At 48.1% G+C, this 14,445-nt stretch overlaps 1 protein-coding gene across 7 annotated transcripts in view; it reads right to left on the reverse strand.

Moving 5' to 3' along the window:
• Positions 1-14,445, reverse strand: part of sgcd (sarcoglycan, delta (dystrophin-associated glycoprotein)) — a 78,247-nt gene that overhangs the window by 39,139 nt on the left and 24,663 nt on the right. For 6 of the 7 annotated variants that reach the window (XM_085935198.1, XM_085935196.1, XM_085935199.1 and 3 more), the window contains one exon: positions 8,121-8,240. The exons of the other annotated variant lie outside the window; for it this stretch is intronic. The gene's annotated coding sequence lies outside the window, so the exon portion shown is untranslated. The remainder of the gene's footprint in view (positions 1-8,120; positions 8,241-14,445) is intronic. 7 annotated transcript variants of the gene reach the window in all.

The raw sequence follows: 14,445 nt of genomic DNA on the forward strand, positions 1-14,445 counted from the left end.
TTCATTGATTAAAAAGTCAATGAGAAGAAAGTGCAGGACTTTGGGTGGAATGCTTTTCCTCTCACGTCAAGGTCTCCAAGAAGCCGCGTGCATTGGGAAAATCGGGAGAAAGACAGTGGAGTTTTGCTCTATTGTTGCTCTACGTGTGTTGCTGGCCCATTTGTGTTCCTTTAGCATTACACCTCATGTGTTAGCAGACTTAGCTAAGCAAAGCATTGGTTCCACTACTCGCTATAGTCCAACGTGGGGGTGAAAGGCCCCTGAGAGGCTTTTGTAGGATTGGCACGCACGCACGCACGCACGCACGCACGCACGGGTGGTCCTTTGGGCCAGCAGGTTGGTTAAATAATCCCCTCTTTTCCACATGAATGCTTTTTTTTCTTCCTCGGGCTAATGCTCGCTACCTGCCAGTAAGAAATAACAAGTGGAAAGCCGTCTGATGTCGCCGCTAAATCGGCTTAGCCGGAGCTAACATGAGTCCGCGTCCGCCATTTGGAGCGTGCCGCGCGCTGGAGACCCACTGGATTAGCGTCAAATGACAGTTTGTTTTGAAATATGCCATTTTTACGGCTGGGCTCAAAGTAAATCATGAAACATTCACATTCCAAACAATCCAATGAATACAAATCGAAAAAGTATTCTTTGTTTCAGCAAATGATGTTTAGGAAAAAAATGATGTGTAAAATAAAAAGGGCCTCTAGTAAAATTTGGGATGAAAAACATTTTCACATATCTTTCTTTATAGATAGTTGAAAAAATAGCTGTTTACGAGAAAACTCAAACTTTCTTTGTGAAACACAAAGAAAAAAAAAGGCGTTTTCGTTCACTGTCAGCGCAATCTGTCCTGAAAAAAAAAAAAAAATATTTCCATTCATATCTCGGGGAGCAAAGTGCATTTTTTGCAGTTTTTCTTTCCTTTGAATGGCACGACAACAAAAAACAGCGGGCTCCTGAGGATTATTGCAATGGCCCGCTTTTCCAAGCAGCTGCTGCGCAAGGGAGATAAACGTGCCGCTACCAATGGCAAGAATCAATCGCACAAAATCTTGTCGAGGGACGTCTCGCTCGCTCGCTCGTACGCCACCAACATTGATCCGACCGCGCCCCCCAAAAAAAGGCAAACTGTTTGTGCGGGAGAGAGAGCGGAAGCGACTCGGTATCCGATCGATTTGCATGCCGACGCTGTACAAATGCGGCCCAAAGAAGATCCTCTTTATAATTATCTGCATCAAATTCACCTCCATAAATAAATTCACGTCAGATGCAGCAGCCGTAATTTGGTTCAAGTAGGCTCTTTCCAAGCGGTAGATAAAAACGCTTTGCGCTAATTCATATGTAAAACGCTACATCATTTCCGCGGATGAAGTTTGGCGGGCCGATAACACTTATCTGGTGGAGCCGAGCTCCTTAGGAATGTTAAATGAGCGGCCTCCGTTTTCGGAAAATCGGCCCCCCGCCTTGCTCATTCCAAGTCTTCATAAACAAAGAGCTGATAAGCACTTTTTGTTTTTTTTCTGGGGCACCAGCTTCTAATCTGCTTTGATGCAGAATTAATTAACATGACTTGAACTTTTTTCGATTCTTTCGGGGCAAAAGGTTGCAAGCGGGAAGATATTAATAAAACATAAGTGAGCCAGTCGCTGAGAGGAAGATTGCAAGAACAATTCATCCGTTTCGTGGCCCTTGATGCTTCAAAAAAATAAGCCATGCGGGGCAGTGCCCCACCAGAGGCAAGCGGTTGAGATTTTCATTCCGACGCTGCCATTACGCAAGGTCGGCACTCTTGTCTTAGCCATCACGGCCGGCCTGAATTTGAAGGGTGAATGTGGACAGCTGGAGGGGTCAGCGCGCTTGCCCCCCCCCCCCCCCCCACCCCCACGCTGCCTCCGCCCCATGCTTTACTAATACCGGGCTCGTGTAAAAGGAGAAAACTCAGCAGGGTTTTCACTGAGGAGGCCAAAAAACCTTCAAAAAGTCTTCAGAGCACAATTTGAGGTCGAAACATGAAATGTCAATCAGCGTTCAGATTTCTTATCGGCAGGCCAAAAGAAGGACGAGTCGGAAAGAAACATGCAAAGAAGTTTTGTCCACTGCCACGAGCGTTGCCGCCACGAGCGCCGCCGCCACAAGCGTTGCCGCCGCCGCCACTCACCCCGACGAGCTGTCGGCCTCTCTCGGAGCTCGAAGGCGAGGTAACGAGACGGCGTCTTGTCGCTCGCAAGGGAGCTCAGAAACGGGGCTCTGACAGCGATGCCGACTGACGCCGGCCGCTCAGGTGTCAAAGTGTCACCGACATGTTAGAGCTCGCAGTCAGGTTGCTCTGAGCGCACTAGGCCGCCAAAAGTTATTCAGCAAAAAACACCATCCGCTTTTCCCGCCAAAATCAATGATTAACCCTGAGCGAGCGGGATGTGGCGTGCCATCTAAGCGCTCGTAAAAAGGGAATCAGTATTCGACGCAATGAGAGCATACCATAATAGAAGCCGTGCCAATAAATGAGTCGCTCGCGATTCAGCCAGGCCGTGCAGCGCCCGTGACGGATTCTGAGCGCGGCGGCGGGCAGGTGCATGCTGGGAAGCGGCGTAAGGGGCCCTCCGGGGGGAAACAAATTACCGCTGAAGGTGCGACTTTCCCCGCCTCCGTCCGGGACCGCATTTTTACAACGTGGTTAAATCATCTGGCGCTGGCTCGCCGCCCGTGATGGAGGGGAAGCTCTTTGCTGCAGATTTAGAGCTTGGGACGGTGCCGAGATGTATATTCGCTTTATGGTCATTAGCCCCGAGCTTTCCCCATTGAAATTCCAAGAGTTACTAACGCAGTAGCGCCCCCTGGAGTGATGGCGGGAGGGGAATCTGCCCCAAACAAGTTTCACCGATAGAAGGTCTCTAGGACCCAAGCCCAGAGTTCAACTTCAAGTCCACCCAGCATTTTGACGGAAAAAATAAATAGACCCTGATCCCTCACATTTAAAGGGTAAAAAGTCCCAATGATCATCATTTGGCAGACAAGTCTATCGGAACAGGATAACCAAAGAAGTCTCGAGGATTGAACGGCGACAAAATCATTTTGCCATTTTGGGCCCCAATCGGAAGCGCGCATCTTCCACAATAGGGCCACGCTAAGATCAATTTTGGCCCAGGCCACCAACCGTTCACGGGTGGAGCGTGCTCTCAAAGTTTGAGGATGATTTCAAGGAAAATGGGATGAGAGCGCCCCTCCGTCGCTGCTTACAGCCTTAATTATTTTTGCGCTCTTGATTTTATTCAAGCTCCTCATTAGTCACGCGTGCTAGTGGCAACAGTATAGCACAAATGAGCAGCAGTTGCATCATTGGCTGTGGCGGGAAATGAGGACTTACGAGAAGAATACTTGCATTTTCTTTCATACTGATCAAAAGCACAACAAAATGAACTTTTCTTTTTACGTGTGCATTTTGATTCGTGCCTAAATGCGTTCTGTGGTGATATAAAGTGCTAAGCATCAATTTAGGCAGAAAAACGGCCTGTGCATTGTCTATTAAAGATTGCAGAGACCATTGCAAAATTTAGTGAGCGCTGAGCTGAGCTGAGCGGAGACCCTCAAAGAAAGAACATTGAGAGACAGCGTCGTCGATATTTGGCTCCATCCGCCCGGCACTCTACCTCGGATTGCGCGGATTTATCTATTCAGCAAATATCGACAGGCCGGTTCTTGTCGGAAAAAGAATACAAATGGAGAGCAAGCCCTCGGTTGTGCAAACGACGTCCGACTCGGCCAGCGAACGCCAGGTTGGGCGCTTTTGGACAAACGATAACGACGGACGGGCTCCTGGATAATCGGGCACAACACAAGCGGGATTTTTGTTGTTGTTGTGCCAGGGGAGATAAGGACAAAAATGGAAAAGGAAAGTCCTTTGCATCCGTCTGTCCAGCCCAGCCCAGCCCTGCCCGGCCCAGCCCAGCCCAGCCCGGCCCGGCCCAGCCGTGTATGCTGTTCTGCCGCTTTGAGTGAAAAGGACGCGGTGAGAAAACAAACGCCTTTGTTGTACAAATCCCGACTTTCATTTGTCCCTGTTTGTGGCGGGCATTAATCAGCTGCAGTCTCTCTCTCTTTTTGTTGTTGCTTTCTTTCCTTCCATACCTCGCAAATGACCAAAGAAAAGGAGGACGGCGTGTCTGCTATGGGTAAATTGACAGCGTTTTGCGCCACCATTCTTCTTCCCGTGCTGCCCATTTGCGTTTCCAACTGGGGAGCGAGCCAACGTAGTACGTGTTCATCAAAAGATGGGAGCTTGAACGTAGTGTGAACGGGCCTGAGTTCACTCTTTGTTGGGCGTTACGTAGAAAATACAGACATTCAACAGCGCTAGTTTTAGCATTGAAGTTTGGCTAGTAAATTGTGTATTTCAAATAAACTCTGATTTATTGTGCTTTTTCAGTTGAAAAACCACAAAAAAGTCCTACTTGTGTATATATATATATATATATATATATATATATATATATATATATATATATATATATATATGAGCCATTTTACGAGCCAAATTACGAGTTATTATGTGCTAAATGGCCAGAAAGCAACAAAATGATGTGTATTCATGGTTCAGCTTACTTCATATTAGGCTTTGTAAAAAGGCCAATATGATTAGCCAACTGACACATTAGGCTGCTTTGATATAGGTTAAAAGCATTTTCTGGCCAAATTATCAGGGTTCATCTGTTCAATGGCTGGAGAGCAACAAAAGACTGAAAGATGTTTAGACTTAAAATGTCATTTATGATCATTTCAAATCATCACCGATAACTTGAAATAGTATTTTCCATTTGTGTGCCATCTCCGGTCGCAAATTTGACAGCCTAATGATGAATTCAATCCTAACTACAAGAAAAAACATGAATAATTGGGTCCAAATGGGACATTTCCCCCTGGGGGGTGCTCACTTTTGCAATTTAGACATTGATCCCAGCGTTTAGGTAACGTTACACTGTCCTGCATAAGCAGAATAGTGTCATTTCTTGATGATTGTCTCATGAACAAAAACGGAAGAAGAAGAAAATCACATCTGAGGGCTCGTAACACTGGCGAGTCGTCACGTGACTTGGTGGAGGAAGTAAAATGGCAAATTAGGCCAACCGGTTGAGACGATATACTATGTGTGGAAGTGGATTTACACTGTGATTGATGCAAGCCGCAGTATTTAGCCTCACACTTCTTATAAGGTCTAATATGGAGCATGTATGTGAGGGAAACAGCAGACATTTCCCTAAAGATGAGAGGCGGCGGCAGCTTGGATGAGTCCGTATGCTTGTTAAAAGCCTTTTGTTCACCATCATCTCCCTCCCTCCCTCCCTCCCTCCCTCCCTCCCTCCCTCCCTCCCTCCCTCCCTCCCTCCCTCCCTCCCTCCCTCCCTCCCTCCCTCCCTCCCTCGGAAACACTAAACTCCCTTAATTAGAGCGGAAGACTGTTTCGCTGCCTCGCTCATTTCATTGGGCGGCGTAAAAATGCAAGCGGGGGGCCTTCGGTCAAAAGCAGGTTTTGACTTTCAAAGGCCATTCCTTGCTTTTTGGCAGCCGCATACAGGTGCCGCCAAGGCTTTGGTCTTTTCATGAGCTATGGTGGAGGGAAGGAGGGAGGGCTTCCACTTGTTGTTTTTGGAGAGGCGAGCTTCAGCCAATCGGCTCGGAGGAGCGGCGCCCGAGCGCGCGCCAACAATCGTCGGGTTTGGATTTTGTGACAACAAACACGGCACTTTTCATTCCAGCATTTGGATTCTGAGCCCTGCCTCCTGAATTTCGTTAGTTTGGATCCACTGAGGGAATGCTAAATGCTAAGCTAGCTCGCGTGGTATTCTGCAAACGACGTCATTTTGTTATTAGGTTTTAGAGAAGCTGACATCAATCCAAAACGTTTCTGACACAAGTTGCTTCATTTCGATGCTAATCTCTTTCTATTGTTTGTCACAGAAGGGGAAATTGCCAAAGCGACGGTGAATGCGTATTTAACGAGAAGCTTTGGATGTTCTAGGAGTAAAGGCATTAATTCGTTGATTGAACAGATTGATACCGCTGGATGCGAGCTCCTGAGTTATTCCTCCTCGCCAGCTTGAATCCGGGCGATTGGAGACGTTTCTTTCGCAAGGCAGAGTGGGTGGACTTAATGGCTAATTCAAAATAATCTTTCCATTGCTATGGCAATCCTATTGCAGAGCATTTTGACCTCATTAGCCCTGTTTTACTTGGAAATGCCAAATTTGGTCGTTCACCAGTCGAACCGCAAAAACAGGTCACGATATACGTAGGAAGTTGAAAGCAACCATTTGCAGGTCAGCAGCGAAGGAATATGGACGCCATTTTCACTTAGGAATGTGAAATTTTACTCGGCATATCTGCAAAAAAAGCTCACCACCGCGTCATTCTTCAAAAGACAACAAGCCCTACTTCAAGGGCCTCATTTTTGTTTGGATCATTTTGCCGATGCGTTCCGTTTCCTTCCGCAGCGTAAAGAACGGCTTTGGCCCCTCCCCTCCAAAATCCATCAATAGCATCTCGGTTGACCTTCGTCTTATTTTGGTCCTTTCCACCAAACGTGAAGCCTGCACATGCATACTCGACAAAAGGCTTGCGAGGGAGTGACGTTTGCGTCATAGCTTGGCGTAGCAGGCAAAAGTGAAAAATATAGAGGGGAGGGAAAACCGGAGAGGCTCGCTCGCACGCTCGCTGGCTGGCTGGCAGCAGGAGCAGCTGCCACCGCAACACTTGCTGACACCCGCCAAAGTGGCTTCACATCTGCTTGTCAAACCTGCGGGAATATCAAGACAAATACGCCGAGCCGAGCCGTGCAGAGCCTTTGCTACCGCGGTACGTACATCACGTCCTCGTACCGATATGCCCTGACTCGTCACGTCTTTAAGCGTACATATTGGTTGGAAGCTCCTGGCGGGCTCACCCCTTCGCCGTATTTAAATGAGACATTAGCGCCCCCCCCCCGTTCACCCCAAAACACGATGGGAGGCCAAAGGAGCCGACAAAGATCCCGACTGAGATCTCAACCCGGTCTCACTCGCGCGACGCGTTGTCGTCTTTTTAATTTACGCCACGCGACTTAAGAAAATGAAAAATCGTTAGTCAAATGGGCCATTCGCCCAGCGCGTGAAATACGAGCATCCGTCACGCGGTCGATACCAAGTTCCATTGGGTAAACACGTTAAATGACAGCGCTTGGGGGAGAAAGCGCGCCATTCTAAACAAGTCTCTGGATTTACATTTGACACATCTGCATGCGGATGACACGCCGGTGTTATTGTGCACACGGAGATGGAAATCAAATCATGAATGAATTTTACATCCCGGCTCAGCTGGAGGGGTCTCCTAGAAAGCCGCGGGACGACGGTGATATACGCACAGCCGCACGCACAATAACACTGGGTAATGTAGTAGTGCCGAGTGTCTCCCGCCTCTGAAGTGGATGTGCTCCACACAATACGGTGTTATTACAGGGATTTATGTGCACGAGCGCTAGAAGCACGGGAAAGCGAGAGAGAGAGAGTTGTTGTGCGGGTTCCGACGCAGTCTGGCACTGTCAACGTGAGCGAGCGAGCGCCAACGCCTGGATCTACAAAATGTAGGAGGGCGGTTGGCTTTGGAGGGAAGAGGATTCAGTGGTTAGGTTTAAGGATGTAGCTCAGGTAAGAAGCTGTTTGGCGTTTGTGAGGGGTCACTGGTCTGAAATGCGGCTTTAAGTGGTGATTAGGGCTGGCGAGGTTTTCCACTTTAGATCGAAAGGTCACCGATGTCGGAGCGGAGCGGCAAATGAGGGAATCTGAGAGGGAATGTTTGTCCGACTGACGAGGGAGGGATCTGAGGGTTTTGGGGACGAGGTTGGTTTTAGGGTCAGGTTTAGGGGTGAACGGATTTACAGTTCGGTTCACATCTTAAGGTTCTGACTTGGGAGGTGAAGATTCGGTTTAGGGTCAGGGTGTTTAGGATCAGGGTGTTTAAGAGTTTGGCTTTAAGCACTTACAATGATGGGCTTCAAGGTAAAAGTCCAGGCTGAGGGTTAAAGGATTTTTTTTTTGTCATTGGTGCCATGCAAGAGTGTTTGAAATTGTAATAATTGTTGCGTCACAGTGTGGCTGTACCTCAACGTCCCATAACCCACTTCCTGTTGCGCTTCGGGTTAGATGGCAAAGACCGGCTGAATCGGAGGAGTGCACGCCATGGCCGTCAAGTGCTTCCGGACACGGTCAAAGTCAGCGCTCCTGCCAAAAAAGGAAGAACCTTAGCATCCGTCGAGGAACACGGTGAAAACCTTTTGGCTCCGTGGTTTCGGGCAGCAACGGTGGTCATTTTTTTCAGCGCCTCCTTCCAATCATTCCGTATTCATTGCGCAAATTGCTCTGCCGGGGAAGAGGCTAGTCTTAAAGCCACTCGGTCTTAATTTCACGCGATCAATAGCGCGTCATAAAATATTGGCTTTACGGGACTCGGTCGGGAGCGGTAGTTGAACACCGAGCGGCTGGTGTTTGGAACCCATCGCCCGCCCAATGCTAGCTGACGTGACGGGATCGGACCGACGGTGATCCCGTTGCATATGTGACAAGCAATTATGCCACATAGAGCTTAGAGCATTGACTTCAATGCGTAAGTAACCCATTTAGAAACCATTTCCCTGATTAAATATGACTCACGAAGGAAGGACGAAGCCTTTTAATCACACTTTACCTCGGAACTCACGCTTTGGCGGGCCAAAACACATTTGTTGACAGGCAACAGAAGCGACGGCGACGAATCCATTGTTTGGGCTCGCCTTGCCTCCCCCCATTGTCACGTGTTAAATATTCATGGCAGCCCATTTCTCATTGTTCACGTCCTCGCGTTTGGTTTTCCATTCAGGCGCTCGCTTGTTGGAAAGCATACAGTGGCACCCCGTTATCTTGATTGTCATGATTTGGCAAACAGTTTGTCGCTACGTGGAATGTATCATTCAGAAGATTGTGTACGTCAAAACAACACGGAGAAGATGTTCTTATTTTAGCGGAATCCGGGAAACGAGCGGCTAATAGCTCACTTGCTAGTTCCTCCCAACCGAAAATCAGCCCCGAAAAAGGAGCCGTACCTGAGATTGGCCATTTTGTGTCGAAGAAGCCATTTTCGGCAAATTCCAGCCAGCGCTAGTGACGTTGCGAGACCACATAGCCAAACTTTCAAAGCTCAAAATCCATTCATTCTGTTGAGCACATACATTGTTGCGCGGGCGGCATCCATGACCATTGTGCTCTTTCAATGGACTTTCTTTCCTTCTCAGTTGCTCCAACATTTACTCGACTGCGCACACGTAATTATGAAGGTGTGCGGCGGGATTCAGCGAGCGCACCTTTGCTAAAAATCCATCATTCACGCTTCCTTGCTTTTTTTGCCGTCACTGCGCCGCTTGGATGTTTCGCCGTCAACATCTGCGACTTCATCTTCCCACTCTATTGTCTTTTGTGGTCAATGCTTGCTTGCTTTTTTCCCCCCTGTGTTGTTTTGCTCATCTTTCGGGGTTTCGTGATTCTGTGCAACATCGATTCCGGTCACATGTTGGAACATTTTCTCAACGTCATCTCAGTCTTACCGTTCCCCTTTGTTCACGGTTTCACAGTCTACATTTCAGTTGACTTCTTTGGTCCCAAGTCATCCAGTTACTATCATCCAACCGGAGTTGGCTCATTAGAAGCGCTTTGATTCGTTCGTTATGAAGGAGTATGAAAACATTGACAGAGCTCAGATGAGGACATCTCCTCTGAGAGTGTGAAGAGGAAAAAAATATAGAGGTTATATGGTACGGAAATGAATTAAAGGCAGTATGTATGTATGTCTCCATTTTGGAGGACATCTTGACAGCAAGTCCAGCAAAACTTGAATGCAACAGGAGATAATTAGCATTCATCCCATGTTTCAGTCCGTTCCAAGATGTTGCTTTTAAATTACAATCTCTCTTCAAGCATGGCTTGACTGACAGAACAAAAAAAAAAAAAAAAATGCCGTCACATTTTCTTGAAAGCCAAGTGCCATATGAGCTGCTTTGCCTCGGCCCAAACGACTGGATGGAGCTCAGCTCAGAGCACGCGAGCAGAGTAATCCACTTCCAAATACAAATGGATCGACTGCAAGTACATGGGATTAAACAAACCTCGGGTACCGGATGCACGAGCGATTTTGCGAGTCTCATTCTGCACCTGCAGAATCCACAAATCACAAGCTGGAAGCAGAAAAATCCACTTCAAATCCAAACAGCTTTCCAACGTACCAAGCGTTCACCCTCAACTGCGACAAAAATGGACCCAGAGCGGACCACAAAATCCCCACAGCAACAGGCAGGGCATGTGCTGGATGCGCAAAAAAAGTCATCAAACCAAAACCACCAAATAAATCACTTGCCTGACTTCAGACAAGACCACAAATACCTAGCTCAGGTGCTGGATGCAGAAAAATGGAACAACAATTTCAACTAAAAAAAGCTTCACAATTGACCAAACAACTCCAGATAAGACCAACAAAAAAATAATAATAATAACTCAAGTGCACCTGATGCAGAGAAATAAACTGCTGCTCAATTTTTAATGCAGGATTTGAAATGACAAAAGAAAGAATCGGCCACCTGAAGACAACAAGACAAAAGCCATCAGGTGCCGGATGTCAAAGCAAACAAAATCCAGATTGAAAATGAAAACAAAAATCTTCTTGTAATTTCTCTGCGGCTGGCTGGCTGTCGGCTGCCTCGGTTTCGTGTCTGTCCGCGAAGCAGAAACGACACAGTGATGCTCATTGCTCCGAAGGCTGAATGATGCATAGCAAGCAGGACAGAGCAGAGCAGCGCTAGTCAAGACCAATCACACGGTGCACGGAGCCCCGAGGTCGAAAGAACTTCACCAAATCCGGCGCTAGAGTCCAGTCGATTTGGCGCCTTACCTCTTTGGCAGATGCCAAAATTTGGCTGGCTGGCTAGCTGGCTGGTGTGAAGCTGCCTTGAGCTTGTCTTGAGATGACAAGCTCAAGTCTAGTTGAAGAAGTCCAGGGGGAGACCAATCAATACCCGGAGGACCAGTCCTCGTCCAATCTAGGAGTGGGCATATTCCTGGTCAGAGGTGAGCATGCCTTCAGTGGCCAGATCCAAATTCAGTGCTGCTCAAATCCCAGCAAAAGGCCCCCCCCCCCCAAAAAAAAAGAACTGCCGTTTCGCCAGCATCTCTCGAGTTGTTGTTTGTTTTTTTTTCAAAAAGAGAATAGCCGCTCCTCGGGTGGCATCTGCTCTTCTTGACAAGTCTGCACCGAGAGTGGAGAGAAAGAGAGAGAGTGCCAATGCACTCCAGAGTGCCTGGATATGCGTGCGCGGCAAGGAAAGACAGGCGGAGGCGAGCGAGAGAAAGAGAGAGAGAGCGAGAGCCAAGTGGATCTGGACAGCGACGTGAGAGGCGAGACGACGATGTCCAAGGGAGGTGGGGAGAGAGACAGACAGAGAGAGAGAGAGAGAGGGAGGGACGGAGGGAGGGGTGACTGAGCAAGAGCGAGAGAGAGGCTTAGGCAATAGGAGCTCCGTTAACAGAGGCGAGAATCATTCGATACCCATGATTCCCCGATAAAGGCGCAAGTACTAGTATGTACTGTATATTACTGTTAGTTACGCTATAATCAATGAAAAGAGCGGAAGGAAAAAAAGGACTGATTGCATGCTTGCACAAGTGCACACACCCTGCCCTGCGTGTGTGGCGGAGAAGCTGGCGCATTGACAGCAGCTCCTCTTGCCAAGGGTCATAAAGATTGATTCAAATATTTCAAGAAGCACGAGTTGAAGGAACACACTCCAAGGGACTGACGTGAGCGCACACAAACGGCTTCTATCAAGATTGCTACTTGTTTTTAAAGCACAAAGTGATGAAGGACAAAGATGAAACCCCGAGCGAGCCAGCGAGCGAGCCAGCGAGCGACCGTGGGCTCATGTCCATCCGCTCTGATTGTGAGCACTTTCATTTTTTTTGCTCTTTTTTAAATCCAATCCTATGATGTAACATTTGAAAGGCACGCTTCTTGGAGCAACCGTGGCTATTATTAGGATCTTGCTTTTCAATTGGCCATCGCCACACTCAGAAAAGAATAATTACTGCCTACCGCTTGCTTTGCTTCTTCTTTTTTTTCTTTGAACCATCCTAGATGATTCTGCATAATTACTGTTTGGTAAAGGCAGCAAGAATAGTCAGTGGCAGATATGAAACGGCCACGTTCTTCTCAATTTTCTGTCATGTCATTTCAACAGTTTTTGTTTGACCATTTCAACTGGTTCATCTCAGTGGTACTTTTTAATATATTGGCCGATGAATGGCTTTTTGGAATTTGACTCGATTGGTGTCAGCCTCAAAAGATCAATATCGGTTGGACGCTAATAATCATCCAACTGACAAATGAACTGACAAATGATACCTGAAGCTACTTTAGTAACGCCAGAATTGACCTTAACGCCTCGTACCCATGAGTTGGGTGATCAGGGGGTGTGGCTATAAAAGAAAGGCGGGCGGGCGGGCGCTTTGAGCAGTCGCCAGCATTATTACCACTGAGCAAGTGTAAAAGGGAGCCGATAAACAATTCTTTGAAACGGGGAGGTGATTAATTATGCATGGCAAACGTGCCATTGTCGGAGAAAGTCCTTGCGTAAAGCGACAAGCATGAACATGGATGTGTTTTTGACGCGTGGGAGGATGCATGGAAGACATTTTTGCGTCTGAAAAGACGCATTTTGTCATGGCCGTTCAGACCATTGGGGAAAAGGAATCGGCCACACGCAAAGTGGCCTCAAAGCCAGCTCGCTCCTGTGTGCGCTTGCTTTTGGGGCACACACTTCTTGGGGCTTTTCTTCAGTAGTACACTCCCGTCACCCTCACTCACTCTGCTTGGACAGTTTTGGCCCACTTTCACCACGTGCTTGCTTTTCAGGCTCAGCGCGGCCGCAACAGCTATTATGAGTTAACTCTTCTTTAATTAGGGATGAGAATCAACTTTTCTGTTGACATTGTTTAGGGGCATGGTCTCTTCATTCGTTCATTTCTTCGCAACTGCTTGGAGTCGGATTATTTTCACCTGGTTGATGTGAGGAGATAAAAATAAAAATGGCGTCCCGAGGTAATCGGACACCGCCGTCTGTTCACGCTGCTCTCATCCAATCAGTTTGCGTTATTTGTCCCTCTTGATTGAACTCGCAGCTGGAGAAGATCCTGGCCGCGCGCTCATCGAGCGGAATACCAAAAGGCGATACAGCCGGGCCTGGCGGGAATTCCCCCCTTTTCCGCTTCACCCGGGCGGGCGGGCATCATTGCAATAATTCAACCGAGGCAATGGGGGGACTCCCCGGATGATTGAACGTAATGACGTGTGACCGCATGAGGCAGCTCATCGGAAACGCTAATGAAGCCCGCCGTGACCGTGATGATGGCAAGGAAGACCATGAACAAAGGAGGCTTTGCAGGTGAAGATGATACAAATCAACTCATTGGGATTTAAAAGACACATCTGACAAACAGGCTTTTTTTTTTTTTCATTTTCATCGTAAAATACTTGTTAGCTGCTGCCCTAATTTACACGCATACTTCTAGAGTAAGGAAGAGGGTGGGAGGGGCCTCTCACGCTATCTGTGGTCATCGGAGTTAGCCGAGCAGGACGGATGTGTAAAAACGACTTTCCAAAACTGCCTCCAACTGCGCAAGGAATCCAAATGTAAATGGAACCCATGACCAATTTCAGACCCTACATCAAATGTTATGCCAACGCCGTTAACATCCGTCCCCAGAACTGCCCCCAGTTGTGGAGAAGAACAATAAGCGAGAGGACGAGTCGGAGGGATGGATGCGGATGACTCATTCCGACGCCGAGCGGGTCTCCATTTGCCAGATTTGTGAGGCGAGAGCAAAGTTAATCAGAACGTGCGAGGCCGCCAGACAAGAAAGAAGAAAAGGAGGGAAAAACAGCTTGCTCCAAAAGTGAGCTGTGGACTCACTCGGGAGGTGTGGGAAAGTGACGCTACCATATTGCTAGCTAAAATGCTACCCGGATGTGTTTTGTTTTTCCTTGACAGTAATACATAGATGGACTACATTTGGACTACGATGGAGGTCTATGTTTAGCGTGAACATTTGACTCCCCCCCCGGCCCCGGCGGGTTTGGTGCCACAGCGGTGACACCGTGCTCCGCCCTGGGGGGAGCAGCTGGAGGCTTTCTCTAACAAGCCGAGCATTAGACAGCGGAGAGGGGAAAAAGAGCCGCTACACGCCGCTCGCTCGGCACCTGGAGGAAGAGGAGCGAGTCGGACGTGCACTGGGCAAAAGGTCTCGCCGGGAGCCGCCGAGGGAGTCCGGATAATGACAACCGGGCTAAAAATAGCACCCGCGACAAACGCTTCGTTACATACGCTTTTTCATCTTGAACACAAAGTCGATG

Source organism: Syngnathus leptorhynchus, chromosome 17 (genome assembly GCF_054491065.1).
Source record: "Syngnathus leptorhynchus isolate UIUO chromosome 17, UIUO_Slep, whole genome shotgun sequence".
In the NCBI taxonomy this organism is placed as follows: Eukaryota; Metazoa; Chordata; class Actinopteri; order Syngnathiformes; family Syngnathidae; genus Syngnathus; species Syngnathus leptorhynchus.